The sequence below is a fragment of the Dendropsophus ebraccatus genome, chromosome 6 (assembly GCF_027789765.1).
Source record: "Dendropsophus ebraccatus isolate aDenEbr1 chromosome 6, aDenEbr1.pat, whole genome shotgun sequence".
Lineage (NCBI taxonomy): Eukaryota > Metazoa > Chordata > Amphibia > Anura > Hylidae > Dendropsophus > Dendropsophus ebraccatus.
The window spans coordinates 113505616-113526256 of NC_091459.1; the positions used below are offsets into that span (position 1 = coordinate 113505616).

Genomic DNA, 20641 nt, shown 5'->3' on the forward strand with positions numbered 1-20641 from the left:
TGGCCAACACTGTATTCAGTCTTGTGCACTAGAAACCAAAAGAAGGGAAAGCAACTATACTGTGACAGCTCCTAGCGCACATGGGCCGGATGGTGGATTCTGAGCATGGAATTCAGCCATGAACATGTGGGTCATGTGTTATGTCACCTACCCCCAGGGCATGAGGTCATAAAGTGGTGGGGAGATGGAGAGTGACATCACATCCTATGTACTAGGACCCATCTGAATGGTATTAGTAATTCTAATGATGGTCACTGACAGATTGGGACGCATGGGTGATACATTGACACCAGGAGATGAATGATTATCCCCTCACACTGTAATGATAATCTATATAGGTAGCACAGGCCTTTAGTCTTCAGTCAATAACCAAGTTGTCAAAAAAAAAAAAAAAAAAAAAACTATTCAAGCTATGTGAAGCTGTGAGCGGTTTCCTGCCTCTAGGGAGGCTACGCTGCACTCTCTTCTACACTACATCACATCTACTTTACTGAAAATGTATAGAAAAGAGGAAGAGGAGAGAAGACTAGCGCCCCGGGTTGCATCATGTTTACCACTAATAATCAATAATGGACATTACAGATAATATGGAAACCATGCTGGATTTTCTTCTCATAAAAGAGGACATCCTGTCCTGGTAATGTAAACGTGACTGTGCAAAACTAACCAGCCACCCAGCACAAATGTAGCAGAGTTGAACTTGTCCTTTAACCCTTTAGTGAGTCAACGCCTGTGCATTATGATAGCAGATGGCAGATTTCAGGGCTCTCAGCTCCGCTACATCTATGTTAGAACAAAACCATCACATACAACGTCATAAGGCCAGAACACAAATGGTACAACCAGACCCTACACTTTTCTACTGAAATTATGTAAAATGTAAATCCTATCAGCAGAAACAGTAATCTGAATATAGGAAAGCATCCGCACTACATTTATGTAATCCCTTCTACTGTCTGAGTTTTAAAGGGCCACTCCAGCTTACACTCTAAGGGGGACATTTATTAAGTCCGGCGTTTTTTACGCTGGACTTATAAATGTCCCCGCATCTCCGCCTCTACATAAATCCCGTGCGCGTCGGGGCGCACAGCCGAAAACCTATGCCACCTGAAAGGTGGAGTAGGTTTTCGGCATATCTTTGCGCTGAAAAAATGAAAAATCGCGCGGACTCTGAGTCCGCACCCCCTGTAACGCCTCAGCTAACTTAAGACAGGGACAGGCTGTAGAGGAGAGTGTCACAACAAAGCATTGCTTACCTCTCCCCGTGCCGCCATGCGACACCTCACCGGACCCAGGACTCCTGCCGGAAGGCATCTTGTCCCAGAGTCGTGATGACATCACATAGGTTTCTCTCAGCCAGTGAGTGACTGGAGCGCCGTCCCACCCCAGCCACTGACTGGCTGGGCTGGCAGTCCATCAGCCGGGTCATTACTATGGCATCGTCGGAGATCCCAGAGTGGTGATCTGGCGCTGAAGAGGCATGGAGAGAGGCGAGTTAAGGCCCTATTCCAAGGGTCGTTTGGAGGAGCAATATCGTTCGTATTCGGCCGATATCGGCCGCTACGAACGATATTCGTCCCGTGGAATAGAGTGCAACGATCAGCCGACATCGTTCATGTCGGCTGATCGTTGCAGTCGCTTGTTTTTCAACATGTTGAAAAACAAGCGACTGATATAGCAGCGATCTGCTGCCGTCGCTCCGTTGAATAGGAGCATCGGCAGCAGATGCTGCTATATCCTATGGGCTGCCCGGACGATCAGCGATCCCCGCTCCCCGCCGCCCCTCCCGCACTCACCCGCTCGCTGACGCCGCGTTGAATAGCGCCGGCAGCGGGCGGGAAACGAGGAGCAAACGAGAGCTAATAGCGCTCGTTTGCTCCTCCAAACGACTGGTGTAATAGGGACATTAGTGCCCTTTATGTGGAGGCCACACTTCTCCTTTCACAGATAAAGGGGTTTCTCAACTAACAGGATAGGGGCAACAAGCTGATTGAGAGGGTCTGACTTCTCACTCACAAGAACAGAGAAAAACTAACACTTCATTCATTCTCTATGTGGCTTCCATGATCGGTTGGGGTCTATCCACATTGATATGGGATAACTTTGTGAGGTGGGATATCCCTGCTCCTTCTGTCCGGCTGCTTGCTAGTGTAAATGCCCATTACACACAAGTGGCAAAAAGTGATTCTATGCACCTGTATGAGACTATGAGACCTGTATTGAGCCACTAAACCAGGGATGGGGAACCTTCAGGACCCTCCAGCTGTTGAAACACTACAAATCCCATCATGGCTGGATAGCCAAAGCTAAAGCTCTGACTGCCCAGGCATGATGGGAATTGTAGTGTTGCAACGGATGGAGAGCGGAAGATCCCTGGTCTAGAAGATGTCAGAGTGACAATTTAAACTCAATATTATATTTGAGGAACAGAGGCGGCTCCTGTCTTCTCTATTCTGCTTTCTTAGAAGGCGGCTTGGTTTGATCATTACTATAACCAATGGGGCTGATCAGAATAAGCCAGGCAGAGGTGACAGACTACGAAGGGGCACAATGCTTTCCGATGGCTACTACCAGGTTATTTGTGCAGTCATAGGGGGGTCAAATCATTACCAGCTCCTAGACCCCCTCATCTCACAGGTTTCTTTAGATTTCAATGGCGTATTAAAAGATAGAGATTGGGGACATATCACTAGAATAGGCCACTGACAACAACCAAAAAGCAGGGGTCTCGAGGCATGCTTAAAAACATGTCTTACAATGAGTCCAAAACAGAAAGGAGAAAGAACCACGGTTCCATTGAAAGGAAAAGAGCTGTAATACTACACACAACCTGAGGACAAGGGTGGTGCTGTTTTTAGACTAAAGCGGCAATTTTTTTTTTTTTTTAAATCTAGGATAATCACAATAATCTACTAATATAAAGATCATCAGATGGGGAAAACCACAAGATGTATCCATGATAGGAAAGTCCGTCCTAAACTAATGGTGCGTTTACACAGACAGATTTATCTGACAGATTTTCGAAGCCAAACCAGGGACAGACTATAAACAGAACAGGTTATAAAGGAAAGACAGATTTCTCCTCTTTTCAAATCAATTCCTGGCTTTGGCTTCACAAGTCTGTCAGATAAATCTGTCTGTGTAAACGCACCATAACAGTGCTCCGATTCAGACAGCAGCAGAAATCCAGATCAAGGTGGTTCTCTTTACCCCATAGACACAGACTGGATCATCCAAGCACAGGGCTCTGTTCACACTCGTGTTGGAGTCAGCACTGCAGATCTGATCACTTTTAGAGGAAAAAGAACATAAGCAATAACACAATAGACTCCATTATCAGTCAATGGGGTCAGGGTTTGCCTGGCACCATAGATTTGTGTACACAGACTGGATCATACAACTATAGGGCGCTGTTCACACCTCTGCTGGATTCTCCATTGCAGATCTGAACACACCTGATGGTAAAATGGACACAATGGGGTCTGACGGGTGACAGATCGGGGGGGGGGGGGGGGGGGGGGGGGGGGGGGACCTATAATGGAACCAAACTGCAGGCGAGGAGAATGGCACAACATACATCTACATGTTGTAGGGCAATGTATGCCTAACCGTGGCAGTACTACACCTCCCAGCATGTCCTGACAGCTAGCCAGCTAAGCCTAGCATAAACTTCAGCTAGAAAGCTACAAAAAAAGCATCTGTAAGAGCACCCATATCACCAGGGCACAGGGGGTCCCCATAGCCATGCTGGCTGATATGTGGGGGTCCCCATAGCCATGCTGGCTGATATGTGGGGGTCCCCATAGCCATGCTGGCTGATATGTGGGGGTCCCCATAGCCATGCTGGCTGATACATAGGGGGTCCCCATAGCCATGCTGGCTGAGATGTGGGGGTCCCCATAGCCATGCTGGCTGATATGTGGGGGTCCCCATAGCCATGCTGGCTGATATGTGGGGGTCCCCATAGCCATGCTGGCTGATATGTGGGGGTCCCCATAGCCATGCTGGCTGATATGTGGGGGTCCCCATAGCCATGCTGGCTGATATGTGGGGGTCCCCATAGCCATGCTGGCTGATATGTGGGGGTCCCCATAGCCATGCTGGCTGATACGTAGGGGGTCCCCATAGCCATGATGGCTGAGATGTGGGGGTCTCCCCTATCCCCCCAATACACAGCACATCCATATGGAGAATGAATGGGGGGCAGCCACATGTTCTAGCTCCATGCAGGTCTATGGGGCCCCCCCCTGGTATATACAATGCACAGATACACACAGAGCTCAGTAACGCTACAAGCCCATACAGGTATACAGAGGCTCCCCAGGCCTCGCACTGCAGACCACACACCGCACACAATGAGCTCCCTGCGGCACACATAGGCCGCCGTGCACACTCACCTGACCGCTGCGGCACCGCACACACGTCCCCCCAGGCTCCCGGAGCGCCCCGCCACCCGGCCGCACCGTCCACCGCCCGCAACACCGACCTCCACCGACTACAGACAGCGAAACCAGCCCGACTCCGCCTACAAAATCACGCCCAGACAACGTCTCCAAGCCCGCCCCCTCCTGGCCACGCCCACGGACTTCCCAAACCACCTCCCCGTATTAACTCCTTCGCCCCCGGTGTCCTCTATGACTTATAAAAGCGAGATGTGTAACAGTCACCTGCGGAAGGAAAAAGGTTTAGTGGGCGGGGCCAGGCGACACACATAGTCAGCTAGTCGTGGCTGTCAATCATCTCTGGCTAGTGACGTAGTACTCTAGCAGAATACGGCCACGCCCCTTGGAGCCGTTTCCTCCTACAAGAAGGATGAATGATTGGATGACGTCAGCTAGCGGCGAGCGCATGCGCGGAATCTGCAGCGCGCTGGCATTACAGTAGTAGAGAACTGTGACGTCATGAGTGAGCGTATTGAATTTTTTTTTATTGCGTTTTAAAGGCTGTCTAGACTAGTGCACGTGACCTGACGTGATGTCATCGGATGTCACATCAGCAGGTCGTTTGTCCAAAGCCTCGCTATGAAATGCTGTCAGCTGCAAGCAGTGACGTCATCATGGCATCCCATGCTTACACCAGACTATGGGGGTAAAAAAGAAAAAAGTGATTGTGTGCAGATTGTGAGGAATCCTGGAACATAATGCCACGTGGGACTGTACTCTAAGCCCTCTCATACAGAGCTGCACATCCCCTGTGTAGGGAAGACAACCAATCCATGCACAAGGGGTCACAAGGATCCTGATAATGGGGGGGGGGGGTCCTCTGTGCCCCTGTATGTATGGAGTAGTGGTCAGACATGGTCACTGCCCATCCATTGAGACTCTATGGGATCTGTAAGCAAAGCCAAGCCATGTATTCAGCAGCAACCATCAGTCCCATAGTGTACTCATGGAATCACAATGCACACGGCTGCCCAATGCTCTGTGCAAACAGTAGTGAGACCCCTATCAGATACTTAAAGGGGTTATCCAGCGCTACAAAAACATGGCCACTTTCCCCCCTACTGTTGTCTCCAGCTTGGGCGGGGTTTTGAAACTCTGTTCCATTGAAGTAAATGGAGCTTAACCCTTTGAGGACCAGGCCCAAAATGACCCAGTAGACACGCAAATTTTGATCTTAGTGTTTTCGTTTTTCCCTCCTCCCCTTCTAAGAGCTCTAGCACTCTCAGTTTTCTATCTACAAGCCATGTAAGTGCTTGTTTTTTTCAGGAATAGTTGTACTGTGTAATGGCGTCATTCATTTTACCATAACATGTATGACGGAATTCCAAATATATTATTTATGGAGATATAAATAGGTGAAATCGTAAAAAAGAATGCAATATGGTAACGTTTGGGGGGTTCCTGTGTCTATGTAATGCAGTATATGGTAACAGCGACATGATACTATTATTCTATAGGTAAGCCCGAACACAACCATATGCAGGTTACACAGATTCTCTAATGTTATATATTATTTTTTAATGAAATTCTTTTTTTTGGCAATTAATTATAAATAAAATGGGCCTATTGTGACGCTTATAACAGTTTTATTTTTTCACCTACGGGGCTGTATGGGGTCTTATTTTTTCGCCATGATCTCTAGTTTTTATTAATACCATATTTGTGAAGATCGGACGTTTTGATCACTTTTTATAAAAAATTTTTGTAAATTTTTTGTAATGTAACATGTAACATAAAATCGGTAATCCGCGCACTTTTTTCCCTCTTTTCGTCTACGCCGTTCACCGTTCGCAATGACACTTGTTATATTTTAATAGATCGGACAATTACGCACGCTACGGTATATTATATGTTTATTTATTTTTCTATGTTTTATTTATATAATGGGAAATGGGGGTGATTTCAACTTTTATTGGGGGAGGGGTTTTGGGGTAGTGTATTAGTGATTTTAACTTTTTTTTTTTTTATACATTTTAAGTCCCTTTGGGGGCTTGTACATTCATTAGTTTCATTTTACACACTGATCACTGCTATGCCATAGGCATTGATCAGTGTTATCGGTGCTCTGCTCATTGAGCCTGCCTGTGCAGGCTAAGTGAGCAGATCGCCAATTGGACCGCACGGAGGCAGATGAGAGACCTCCAGCGGTCCGTTTTAACGATCGGGACCCCCGCAGTCACACTGCGGGGGTCCCGATCTGTAAATTACAGCGGATCCGCAGCAGAAAATACGCTGCGGATGCGGTAAGTGTGAACATACCCTTAAAGGGAACCTAGCTGCAGGTTAGACAACTCTAACCTGCCAATATGTCCCTAATACACATGGGGTGCTGAAGATGAAGATATGTCTCTTAAAGAGTCACTGTCGTATTTTATTCTATTTTATTTGCAGAAATCAATAGTCCAGGTGATTTTAAGAAACTTTGTAATTGGGTTTATTAGGCAAATATGCAATTTTCTGCAATCAAAAAGACTTTCCCCAGGTTCCCCCCCCCCCCCCCCTCCTCTCTCATCCACTGCTCGTTATCAGGAAATCTCGACTCTTTTACATCAGACGTGCCCTGTGTAACCTATGGAGAGGGGAGGGGGGAGGAGGGAGATTAGTCGCCAGCAGAGAACAAAGGATTACACAGCGGGACCTGACCGAAAGCCGGTATTCAGAGGTCAGAGAGGTCAGTGCTGACTTCAGAGGAGATAGCCCGGTGATGTAGCTGTAAATTAACTCTTTGTTATCCCATTTTGTTGTCATCTCCCTCAACCCCTCCCCTTTTACATAGAAAATCATGAAGACAGGGGGGAGAGCTTCAAACTGCTTTTTCATGATAAAAAAAAGCATTTTTCGGCTAATAAACCCAATTACAAAGTTTCTTAAAATCGCCTGGACTATTGATTTCTGCAAAAAAAAAAAAAAATGTAAACAACAGTGACACTTCAACTTCCTCAGCACCATTTTGTAGTGTTATCTTGTGTCCGGTAAGGCCGATTGGAGCAGGGAGCTCCTGCCCCCAGAGCACCAGCCCGGCCGGCCCACTCCACTAATAATCATTAGAAGGGATGGATGTTTGGGGGCCTTACCAACAGTATGGGCACGGCGCCAAGGATGACGGTAAGAGACATCCCTTCCTCCACAGCGCTCCGTGCACTAACTAGATTTGTCTACCTGCTTATAGTTCTAATCAGCATGTAGAAATATAATAATGGCCACTACAGAGATCCCTTCTGTGATCTAGTTATATCCCTATAGCCATGACTGTATCTATAACAAGGGGGACATCCTCCACATACAGAAATAAAGTGGTTCCTACAACAGCACAAAGAGGGATTCTTTACTGTAAGAGCAGTGACACTATAGTACTCTCTGCCAGAGGAAGTGGTCACAGTGAACTCACTACTAGAGTTCACAAGGGGCCTGGATGCGGTTGTAAAGAGTAATAGTATCATAGGGTTTATTCTGTTTGCCAGATTTGGATGTCCTGGGTATTTTCTATTTCAATTTTTTTTAAAAAAAGGAAAAATTCCCTGTGACCCAGATGTGTGCATTATTTAAAAAAAACAACTGGTTTTCATTTCTGAAGAGTTTAACCTGATTCTCTCACGTTCTCCTGACAGTTGTAGTGTGAAGTGTATGCACAATTTACAATCCCTATAGAACACTTAAAAGGTATATATAGAGAGATAGAGATGAGAGAGAGGAAAGGTACTTAATAATTGATCCCATTTCATTTGTTAAAGTGACTCTGTACCCACAATCTTGTACCTTCGGATAGCTGCTTTTAATCCAAGATCTGTCTTGTGGTCCGTTCGGCAGGTGATGCAGTTATTGTCCTAAAAAACAACTGTTAAACTTGCAGCCCTGCGTCAAACTGCTGTGGCCTAGAGTATCTGTGCCCTAACTTTGCACCACCCCTCCGTCTCTCCTCCCCACCCTCTCCATCATTAGGAATGCCACTGGCAGGATTTTTCCTATTCCTCTCCAGTGAAAACTGCACAGGTGCCTTAACGATCCAGCCAGGGGCATAGCTAGGCGTTCAGCCTAGGGAGGGCGAGTGAGTCTCAGTGGGCCCCCAACCGATTATGTTACCCATAGGGAACCTCAGTAGATGACAATGCTTTCCGATTAATAAAGGGTATTTTCCACTACATTATTCATAGTGAACAGGGACTGAGAACAGTGGAAAAGTCTTTCTACATTTCACATATATAACCATGTAAACATTAAAGGAGGCATCCAGCATTACAAAAACATAGCTGCCTTTTTCCAGAAACAGCGCCACTCTCCTCCAAAGCTTGGATCTGGTAGTGCGGCTCAGTTCCACTAAAAGAGAATGGAACCAAGTTGTAAGACCACACACAACATAGAGAAAGCTATGGTGTTGTTATTATTTTCTAATTAGCCATCCATCCATTCTTCTATCTCTTTATCTCATATCTATCTGTGTAATATCTATTGGGCAGCATGAGGACTACACCATAGCTGATGATCAATGACCAAATAGGCAACACTCGAAGGGGATACCCGCAGTACTAATAAAGTAAATGTATAGTACGAATGCTGGGTAATAATAATAAATAGTCCCATGCAGTTCAAGGCAACTATACTAAATAACCTATATGCAAAAAAGCCAAACTACTGCAACATAACTAAATGGAATAATTACTTTACTAATTCATAGAAACAATACATGACAATATATTAAAAATTTAGGAGAAATCAGCAGCGATAATCATGGTGTACAGGGTATATGAGAGCAGCCAATTTATACCCTCATGTAGTATTTAGACCCATTTTTTGCCCTCATATAGTTTGCAGGGTCCCTCTATGCTCTCATATAGTAAAAAGACCACCATCTTTACCTTAACATAGTAGATTATCCGCCTTGTTTCTCTATATAGAAGATAGACCCTTCCTGTGCACCCCCCTATAGTAGTCAGGCCTCTCTGTACCTTCATATTGAAATCCATATCATAGTTAGGCCTTCTGTGCCCCAAAATAGTTATCATTTCCCTCTGTTTCCGTGTAGTAGTAGTTAGGGCCCTCTGTGCCCTCATATAGAAGTTAGACTCCTCTCTGTGCATCTATCTAGTATTTAGACCTCCCTGTGCAGGCAATACCTCCCCCCCCCCCCCCCCAAAAAAAAAAGGTAGTATCCTCCATGTAGGCATCCCAACTAGCACCATCTCATGTAGGTAATCTCCCCGGTATGTATTCCCCATGCAGCCACTCCCTTCCCCTGCTGTAATCTCCCTGGTATTCCTCCTGGTGGTTAGACATCACCACCACCACTGTGAGTAGACTGTACCTCCAAATTAGGTACCCCCTTTTCAGTTAGCCAGCACATCCCATACCCCAACCCCCATAGATGACATCCTTCCCAGGAGTTAGCCCCACCCGCCCACATAGGTCTCCTCCTCTATAACTAAGAAGAAAAGTGCGGTTGCAGTACTATTGTCTTCTCATGTCAACTCTCTCCTTGCTCTGTGAGCAAACAAGTGACATCACTCATGTCCCACAGCTCTGAGTGAGGGAACGGCCTCTTGTGGCCACAACAGTGATTGGCAGGGTGGAAAGTAAATGCTCTCCTCGCCTTGTCAATCACCCTGCTGCATTCAAATGTATGTTCTCCTCACATACAAGCGCATACAGCTAAATGGTTAGACGCAACATTCGGTAGCCATGTGGGTCCCCCAGGAGCACTGGTTGCTGGCCAGGGGGCACCTACAGCCAATAGAAATTTGTTAAGTCTGTCTGCAAAAGCAATAGCTTTTGCGGACAGCATTAACTTGCAAAATCTTCAGTGGGCCCCCTGCCTGGGTGGGCCCAGGAGCGTCTGCCCCCATCAAATCACGCTACTAGATCCAGCCCATGTGCCGTGCTCACACAGCTGATGAATAGTAAAAAATCTGCCTGGAGCATTCCTAATGATGAAGAGGGCGGGGAGGTAGGACAGAGAGGTTGTGCCAGCCTAATGCACAGACTCTCTAGGCCATGCCAGTTTGACACAGGGCTGGAAGTTTAAAAGTTGTTTTATAGGACAATAACTGCATCACCTGCCGAACGGACCCCAGGACAGATCTTGGATTAAAAACAGCTATCTGATGGTACAGATAGATTTTCATTTGTCTGTGAGGGTACATTCACACTGAGGAAAACAGGCGGACATGTCAATTGTTTGAGCGGAGATCCGTGGAGAGTGGAGGCACCCCCTTTACATAACATTAAGACAGTGAGGCAGGCAGGATTCCGAGCGGAGTCCCCACTGCACTCGGAATTTCTGCCTGTTTTCCTCAGTGTAAACATACCCTTATACTGTGCGGTTTATGAAGCTGTGTGACTGGATAGAAAGGATTTAAAGGGGTATTCCAGCGAGAAAAGAAATTCTTTCAATTGTTCTGGTTTTAGAAAACGTTATATAGATTTGTAATTTACTTCTATTTAAAAAATCTCAAGTCTTCCAGCACTTATCAGCTGCTGTATGTCCCGCAGGAAGTGCTGTATTCTTTTCAGTCTGACACTGCTCTCTGCTGACACCTCTGTCCGAGACAGGAACTGTTTAGAGCAGGAGAGGTTTTCTATGGGAATTTGCTACTACTCTGGACAGTTCCTGTATATAACTTTCTGAAACCAGTTGTTTTGAAAAAAGAAAAGGATTTTCGCTGGACAACCCCTTTAAAGGGGTAGTGCGGCGTTTCAAAATTATTCACTAAATAACACACATTACAAAGTTATACAACTTTGTAATGTATGTTATGTTAGTGAATGGCCCCCTTCCCGTGTTCCCCCCACCCACGCTAGACCCGGAAGTGTGATGCACTATACTCACCAGATTCGTGTCGACCCCCGTCCGCCATCTCGGGACAATGATGTCATCTTCGGGAGGCCGGCCGAACTGCTCCATTCGTCCCTCATGCCGGCCACCCTCTGTTGCGTCATCAGCTGCTCGGCCGCGATTGGCTGAGCTCAGTCATGCTCAGCCAATCGCACTACCCCTTTAAAGCTCCCTAACAGCAAAGGCTAAAGCTGGTCATACACCTTTGTGTTTGCTGAAATCACCAATTTTATCAGGAGTAGCCAAATATTTATGGTGGCCTCCTGTCTCTCCCCTGATGACAGATGTCTGTGGAGAGAAGAATCGGGCATGTTAAATTTTCAAAAAATGTTTATTTCTTGATTTCTTTTTTATTACTTTTGGTGCACATGCCAGAATCTCACACCAAGTATATTGTGTGTAGTATGTGTTTGTATTGGAAAGCATAGCCTATTACACTTTTCAATACATCAGAAATAAATGGGCACTCCTATATTCTTTATAGCAGGGATGGGGAACCCTCGGCCCTCCAGCTGTTGCAAAACTACAATTCCTATCATGCCTGGACAGCCAAAGCTAGAGTGTGAGTCCAGGCACATTATAGCAGCAGTGTGTATAGCTGAGTGTGAGTGCAGGCACATTATAGCAGCAGTGTGTATAGCTGAGTGTGAGTGCAGGCACATTATAGCAGGAAAGGAGAGGATGTGAAACACAAGGGCTGACAGAGATTGCAGGGAGCATAAAGGAATGACAGGACATATGTGGGCACATACATGCAGCACTCTCTGTCCGGGGAGAGAGGGGTTACATCTATGAAGACCTGTTCCCTGATGCAAGCCCCAGCCCGAAGTTGATCTGCTATGATTTGGACGGTAAGGGAGACTTCCTGGGTCAGAGTACAGTGCTATAGACTATCCTATGCAGACCTCCCGTTCCCCCCCCCCCCCCCCCCCCCAGTACAGGGGGCTCTTAAAGAGTCACTGTCGTATTTTTTTTTTTTGCAGAAATCAATAGTCCAGGCGATTTTAAGAAACTTTGTAATTGGGTTTATTAGCCAAATCTGCCATTATCTGCATGTAAAAAGCCTTTTCCCAGGTCCCCCCCTCCTTCCTCTTTTTCATCCACTCTGAAAAATCTGAAAATTGTGACTTGTTGCAGGAGACGTACCCTGTCTGCTCTAGGGAGAGGGGAGGGGGGAGGAGGAAGGAGGGAGTTAGCCGGCAGCAGAAAGCAGATAACAGAGGATTACAGGCACGGAGCTGGGTGACAGCTGTAATCTGAGCTCAGACAGGTCACTGGTGACTGTCACAAGAGATATCCCGTGAGGGATTTGTAGATTAACTCTTTGTTGTCCTGTTTTGGTCTTTTCTTTAGCTCTCTCCATAGGAGAACAATGAAGACAGGGGGGAGAGCTTCAAACTGCTTTTTCATGATAAAAATGCATTTTTCGGATAATAAACCCAATTACAAAGTTTCTTAAAATCGCCTGGACTATTGATTTCTGCAAAAAAAAAATTCACGACAGTGACACTTTAAACCAAAGCAATGCTTTTAAATCAGGTTACAAATTTAATAAAACTGTGAGCTCTTCTTGCAAAACGCTCTTAATCCAAGTTACTCTTAAACCGAGGTACCACTGTATGATAATCCAGAGTTTCCCTTCCTTTTTACAGCTACACGGGGCCCGGAGAGAGAGCTGGGCCGGCCACTGTAATGTTCAGCCCGCTCACTGTAGTGCAGGATATGGGGTTGAACATCAAAAGGAACAAAACAGAGAATTGGGAACTATCAGGGTTATGCTCCTGTCAAGGCCGCTCTATCCATGAGGCAGAGTCTCTGCATCAGCCTCCATTTTGCAGAGAGGGAGAGGATCACATGACCCGCAGGTCCTCATTGTTACTATGTGGAGCAATCAGCCCAACTACATAGCGGAAGAGGGGAAAACTGAGAACTGTAATGCTGCGTTTACACAAAATGATAATTGGCCCGATCGTACGATTAACGATGTCGGAGTAACGATTTTTTTTCATAACGGTCAGCGTTTAGACGGTACGATATATCGTACGGAAATTCGTTTTGCGATCGTTTTGCAATTGCTTAAGCCTATCTCACACACTGGTTAAATCGGCGAACGACTGTTTACACTGAACGATCTGCGAACGACGATTTTAGATCATGTTGTAAGATTTCTCGTTCGTCGTTTGATCGTTCACAGCATTTACACGTATGATTATCGTTCGAATTCGATCGTTATCGTGCGAATTCGCACAATAATCGTTTTGTGTAAACGTAGCATTAGTGGTATGTATGTACTGTGTGTATGTATGTACTGTAATCTGGTGTTTGTCAGATCTGCTTATAAAGATGTTCTGCAGCAGATGATCTTGTTTCTGGTTCAATAGTTCTTTTTACACTTGGGAGATGGTTTTTCCTGTGTACGGTCTATTCACAGTGTATACATCTGCACTAGTGTAATCACATTCCAATGTAAATGTCTGTCAGTGGTGTAGCTGTATATATGTTAATGGTGCCTGTGTGTGTGTCAGTTGTGTGTGCGTATGTATATGTACCTAAAGAGGTTTCTCTTTTTTCTTTCTTTCAAATCAACTGGTGCCAGAGATTTGTAATTTACTTCTATTAAAAAATCTCAAGTCTTCCAGTACTTATCAGCTGCTGTAAGTCCTGCAGGAAGCGGTGTATTCTTTCCAGTCTGACACAGAGCTCTCTGCTGCCACCTCTGTTCGGGAAAGGAACTGTCCAGAGCAGTAGCCAATCCCAATTGAAAACCTCTCCTGCTCCCCAGACTGGAAAAAACACACCACTTCCTGTAGGACATACAGCAGCTGGTAAGTACCAGAAAGGTAGAAATTGAGCATGTATAGATGTGCATAGTTTTATATGCGCCTGGGTGGGGGAGGAGTGTGGTGGCGGGTTTGCTTAAGGGGGGGGGGCCTAAGCAGACTGTGTCCGCCCCTGGAAGACAACATTATGTGCATAAACGTGCGTGTGGTGTTATGTGTATAGGGGTCCCCAATGAATTTTCATACCTGATCCTTTCTTCCAGTGGAAGGTAAAGTCCTGGAATAACAGGTGGTGCGGCAAGAAATAGCTGTCAGCTAACAGATTTCTGAATAAATCTCCACAATGACATCAGCAGGTACACAATGTTGTTGACATTTTATTGTGCAATTGACACTCATAGACACAAACATGGCACTCATTCACCATCACAGTACAAAAATACATTGGCAGAATGGGTTCCCGTCTACCATGGCAGTGAGCTGGGCGTCTTCATTGAGCCTGGTTCTGTTACCCCACTAACAATACTACATGGCATGGGGACATGAGAAAGCCTCCCCAGAGCTATGCGCTCACATGGAAAATGTTCAAAGCAACACTGTCCATGAAAAATGCAAAACCGTGCTCTGCGCTGGAGCGATTCCCAGGGCAGACTACTTGTATGGATTTTCCATGAACGTTAATTATTAACTCTTTCATTTCAAGAGCGCATTGCTTGGAAGGAGAACAGGGAAAAAAACAGAATCTAAAACAGAACAGAATAAAACATAAACGTACATTGCTTTAATACAGCCAGAGAAATGGTATTTTAATAGTTAATAGCAAAAGATTTGTCAGCTGTAATGGATGCTCGAGTGGATTGAAAACACAGAAAGGCTCTGTTCACACGATGGTGAAATTGAGTGGATGGCCGCCATATAACGGTAAAAAACTGCCATTATTTCAATATAACAGCCGTTGTTTTAAAATAACAGCAAATATTTGCCATTAAATGGCGGCCATCCACTCAATTTCAACATTGTGTGAACAGAGCCTTTCTGTGCTTTTAATCCACTCCTGGTTTTGGTTCCAATATGAGGACCACAATACTGACTGAAATATACTGTGTGTGAACCCAGCCATAAGAAGATACATAATAAAGAAATACATATTTTATTCTGGAGCTGGAGAACTTTTATAATTTTGCTGATGGCTGTTAAAGGGGTACTCTAGCGTAGGGGCTATTTTTAAATGTGGCTGGGGAGGAGGTGGCATCTTTTTTTTTCAGCCACCTCCTCCCCGGCCACATCTAAAAATAGCCCCCACGCTGGAGATGTCTCATGAATGGCTACTTATGTAAATGCATGGACAGGCCAGGCCAGCCCCAGTGTGAGCCACCTACTGTATACAGATAGGGTCTCTTACTTACTCATAAAATGGGTCCCCAAGCAAGAAACCCCTCTATGATGTCCATATGCCTGAATATGGAAATTGACAGCTATTGCCTCTATGAGACAAACCCTTCGAGATGACATGAGCCATGTGTGCACATAATGTTAATAGTGAGATCAGTCCACAGGCATTTGGGCATTTCCGGCCCTTTGACTCATCTCTTAGTTATTATTAGCAGTTTTTTTTATTATGTTGCTCATCCACTCTAGAAGGAAATATGGTATTACTGGAAAAGTATTATTATAGCTTCGCTCACTGAGAACTCCCTTAATACGTGTCTCTAAGGTCGGTATACATTTAATGTGTTATCTTCTTGTTCTGTCATTAAGAACATACAGTAAGACTTGATCTACGGGAGTATGGTGATGTGACATTGCCAGAAGAGGAGCCACAGAGACTACATACAGTAGTTAATTTTTTTCTTTTTAACTTAATGTTGGCCTAGTATAAATCTTAGTTTAAAAAAGGGGTGTGGGGGGGGGGGGGTTCACCCAAGACCTAAAAAATGAAATGCTCTTCCATTCCCCTATACTGCTCAGGAGGCTGTCCTTGTTCTGTTGTTTCCCCGCCCCTTGGCCAGGTGCTCCCTGATTGGTATGATATCAGTGGTGGGTAGGGTTACAGATGAGGTGTTACAGCTTGCCTGGCAACCGAAGAGACAGAGATCATGTGACTTTGGTCTCAGAAGGGAGGGGGAGGACAGGGGAGTGGAGACAGAGTGGACCAGGAAGCCTCAGGGTGTAAGTCAGGATGTGCTGCAGACAAACAACCCAGTTCATGTTCTATTACAAACAAGCTTAGATTATGGGTGGGGATTGAACAGTGTTAAATTTTTCTTAAGTGAAGTACCCCTTTAAGTGATTGAGCATAATTAAGTGGAAAAAAAATCAATTTGCATCCTGATCATTGGTTTACCATAGCTTCCAGTATTGATGTATCCTACTTCGAGTGCCTGAAGCATTAAAATGCAGTCCAGACTGAAGGCAGCATGTTAGAGAGAAGGAGGAACTGAGCAGATTAATATATATTTTTTTGAGATAATATTCAGAGTACTCATGTAAATCTTTGCTTATTCTGGGCCAAGTAGTCGTGTGGGCCCTCCTTCTCAGTGACTGACAGCTGTCAGTGTATATGTTTCCATATGGAGAGCTGTCAATCACTTAGTAGGACTGCCCACTCCACTACTTATCCCAGAATAAGCAAAGATTTATATGAATTGTTCTGGAATCTTTCCTACAATTTAATATATCAGCTCCTCCTGCTGTATATACATGTTGTCTCCAGACTGGACGGCACTTTAAAAGTGACAGGTTCCCTTTAAACATAGACATAGCTACCAAAATAAAATGTCTTGTTCTGACGTTTCCACAATATCTCGCATAGGCTGCATTATGTGAGTTTTTCACAGTTCATATTTGCATATACTAAAGCTTCATTGAAGCATGGTCCACATTTTGGCACGGTCATGGTTCTGCTATGATAGGAAGCCATGATGCTAGTATAAACACAAGACGTATTCACAATCTGGCACTGAAGCAATGTCCAATAACAGGGTGGCTATGGGGTCCTAGATATCACCCAGATTCTGCTGGAGCAGAGTGCAGTAAATGGGGCAGGTGGGCAGAAGCATGTCACATCATTCCCATGTATCTGCCCATGTGCCCCATACTGCTGCTGCTGGACAAGGGAAGACCAGCAGCAGCTTATTTGCACTATTGTGTTAAGCAAATATAGAACAGTGTGGATCTTCAGCACAAGTTACCCAGAGATGCCCTTTAATACAAACAATGGGGGAGATTTATCAAGCATGGTGTCAAGTGAAACTGGCTCAGTTGCCCCTAGCAACCAATCAGATTCCATCTTTCATTTTCCAAAGAGTCTGTGAGGTATTAAAAGTGGAATCTGATTGGTTGCTAGGGGCAACTGAGCCAGTGTCACCTTAGACCATGTTTGATAAATCTTCCCCAATATGACTACAGTAATGGGCAGGCATAGTCCTAGAATGTTCTGTGCCTCTATTTATTCCTTGCCTGCATGTAATGGCCAGCAGCCATAAATAATAAACAAATAAACAAATCCTCATGCTCCATAGCACAGCTCCCGGGTTCCGTTCACAGTCACTGATATCCTGCAGCTCTTCCAGCTGCAATGCCACTCACCCTGCTCAGTGATTGCCCGCGCAGCCAATCAGTGACTTGTCAGGACACCGCCCCAGTCACTCAGTGGCTGAGCGGGCAATCAGTCAGCCGGGTAAGTGGCATTGCAGCTGGAAGAGCTGGGTACATCATGTACCCGGTTTCAAGCCGAAAGACTTTCAGGGAACGTCAGCGGGAGCATAGCAACGGAGACACGGGGAGGGGTGAGTTTAGGTTATTTATTATTTTCCTGTACCCCCCTGCCTTCCTCTATTTTATAAATTTGGTGAGACTTCTCCTTTAATCTTTATATGTTGTCCACTGAAATCAAGGCGCTGTGTAAATCATGGACTGAGACTGAGAATTCCAGCTAATTCATCAAGGTGCTAAATGGGAGACCCCTCTCTACTGTAAGGGCCCTATTCCACGGGACGATTATCGTGCGCATAATCGTTAACAATAAATGATCCAAACGAACGATATTGCGAAAGACCTAAAATCGTTTACCCATTTACATGGAACGATAATCGTCTTGTCGTCGCTATTGCGTTCGTCACTACTGCGAACGACCGAACAACGTCTTATTCAATGCGAACGATTTGCGAACGAGCAACGATAAAAATAGGTCCAGGTCTTATTAAACGATCAACGATTTATCGTTCGGTCGTTAATCATTAACTGCGATTCAACCGAACGATTATCGATTAGATTCGAACATCTTAACAATAACCTGAACGATAATCGTCCCGTGGAATAGGGCCCTTAAAGGGGTTATCTTAGTGCTCTGGAATCAAGGGCAATTTAAAATTAAATAATAGTTATCTAGGGTTAGGCCTCATTCACACGTTCAGTAATTTTTCTGGACCGCCAAACCTCCAGCTATTTTTACGCCGCGTTTCATATAAATTCATCCATAATTGCATCTGTTTCCGTTAAATGTGAATAATACTAGTTTGCATAGGTTCGATACGTCTTTTTTGTGGACGTCACTGATGTGACATCTGTGACATCTGTAAAAAACACAGATCCCATAGACTTCTATTGGTAATCCATGCCGCAATCACAATCTGCACTAGAGCATGTCCTTTTTTTTTACGGAACGGATTACTGATCAAAATTGAAACAGACTGTGTGAATAGCCCAATATAAATCAATGTGCTCTAAGTTGAGCTGTTCTTACGGATCTGCAATTATGGACAACTTTACTGATCGTGTGAATAAGGCCTTAGAAAAACCTTGCAAATACAGTACCTCATCCATCCTCTGGTATTACAACTCTCTATTCACTGCAATGAGGCTAAGCTGCAATACCATACACAAACTGGGGACAAGAGTGGTGCGGCTAAATCAAAAAGCTATGAATAACTATATTTTCTTGTAGGGTAGTTAAAAAAAGATTTTCTAACTCTAACCCAGATAAGCTGTTTACTAAGAAGGTCTTGCTATTGTGAAATGAGCCCATAATCCTCCTCAGTAATGGAATATATCACTTTGTGAATACTTATTTTACGCTACCAATCATTGCTCCTTCTAACATAGTGGTAATGATTGTACCATATAAGTGTAGAAATCCGGCTAACTGTCCCCAGTAGACGTCTGTCTGACTGACAGTGAACATCTGTGGTTCCCATCCGGCAGCCTCCTCGGACCGGCCTCTCAACTCTCTTCATTCTTTCTATTTCAGAAAGCCGATTATGGTCACTAGTTCTCCATATCTATTTTAGAAAGACTTTCTTGTAAAATGTGAAATTCTATGTAACAGCAAAGACCATATTTTTGAATAAGTACAATGGCAACCTGATACTGGACTATACAACACTATAGACACCCTAAAATGCTTATTGTTGTGTCTCCAAGAAGGAGAATGGGGCTGATGACAGTATCCACAGACATTATATCGGCATCTGTCACAGGGTCCATGGGGAAGCTCCATTGACTCCATAGACATGTACATCATTAAAGTATCCAGAGGATAATGGCCATCGGTTATGTTGGGTGGCCAGAATTGGCCACTTTGTCTTCTATGTTGGAGCAGAAAGAAGATGGAGACATTGTGGTTGTGGCTGAAAACTTGAGGTTGTGACTAGAGATGAACAAATCCAGAGCACACTCAGGTCTCTCCAAACCCAAGCGTTAGATGTTAGATATAGCCCTAGGGAGTCCTGGAAAACATGGATACAGCCATAGGCCATAGGCTGTATTCATGCTTTCTCAGACTCCCTAGGGTTGCATCCAACTTCTCCAGCCACCAGACTGATCCACACAGAATAAGTATATTATGATACGTGACCGATACTTGCTGGGCATCTGACTGCCTCCAAAACTATCCTGTCCGGTGTGCATCAACATCTCTGAATGCCCCATATCAGATACAAGAGTAAGTGGGTGCACATGGGTGTAATGTAGAGGGTGTAATATAGGGGGTGCACATGGTTGTAATATAGGGGGTGTAATATGCCCTGAAGCTGTACCCGTATTACAGCTCCATATCAGTTCAAAGTTGTATTCAAGTTCTTATTATAACACTGTACTCATAGCAAATGTTACTGTACCCATAGCAGAGTTCTGAGCCATGTTCCATTGGATTCCATATATTTTACCCATGTCCTGCTGCAGAAAACACACTATGCCCAACAAAGCAACTGTAAAAACTTTGAACAGGTTTGGCACAAATAATCTTATAGTGCTGCTGCCTTGGACTTTGGCTACAAGGTGTTTGCACCCTGCCAGTGTTCCAGTCTATCTCAGACAATACACAGCTTGTCAAACAACAACTCATAGAAAAGTCTTTAAAAGTATCAATTATGTAACATAAATGTCAATGGTGAACCTTCTTCTACCTTTTACTTGAAAGGAAATTTAAGGCATCGTCTTGTTGTCCTATCAACATAACGTTACTGTAGAGGTGTTGTTTATATGAGTATGGTGGTGTAGTCATGGGGGGTGATGAGGGTGTAGTTCCCCTATAGCCCTGTTACCTAAGGAGGGGCACCAAAGCCTTTATGCTACATAAGAGGCCAGTAATTGAG

General features: G+C 44.8%; 1 protein-coding gene and 1 long non-coding RNA gene across 5 annotated transcripts in view; one reads left to right on the forward strand and one right to left on the reverse strand.

Moving 5' to 3' along the window:
• Nucleotides 1-14320, reverse strand: part of NCK1 (NCK adaptor protein 1) — a 90665-nt gene extending 76345 nt beyond the window's left edge. For 2 of the 4 annotated variants that reach the window (XM_069975688.1, XM_069975684.1), the window contains exon 1: nucleotides 4398-4504. The gene's annotated coding sequence lies outside the window, so the exon portion shown is untranslated. Of the gene's footprint in view, nucleotides 1-4397; nucleotides 4505-4667; nucleotides 4728-14294 lie in introns of those variants that run through there. The other 2 variants (XM_069975687.1, XM_069975685.1) reach the window with 2 other exon arrangements.
• Nucleotides 4989-20641, forward strand: part of LOC138795935 (uncharacterized) — a 39026-nt gene continuing 23373 nt past the window's right edge. Inside the window, exons 1-2 of the long non-coding RNA XR_011363688.1 lie at nucleotides 4989-5088; nucleotides 14312-14404. This is a non-coding gene — a long non-coding RNA (uncharacterized lncRNA). The remainder of the gene's footprint in view (nucleotides 5089-14311; nucleotides 14405-20641) is intronic.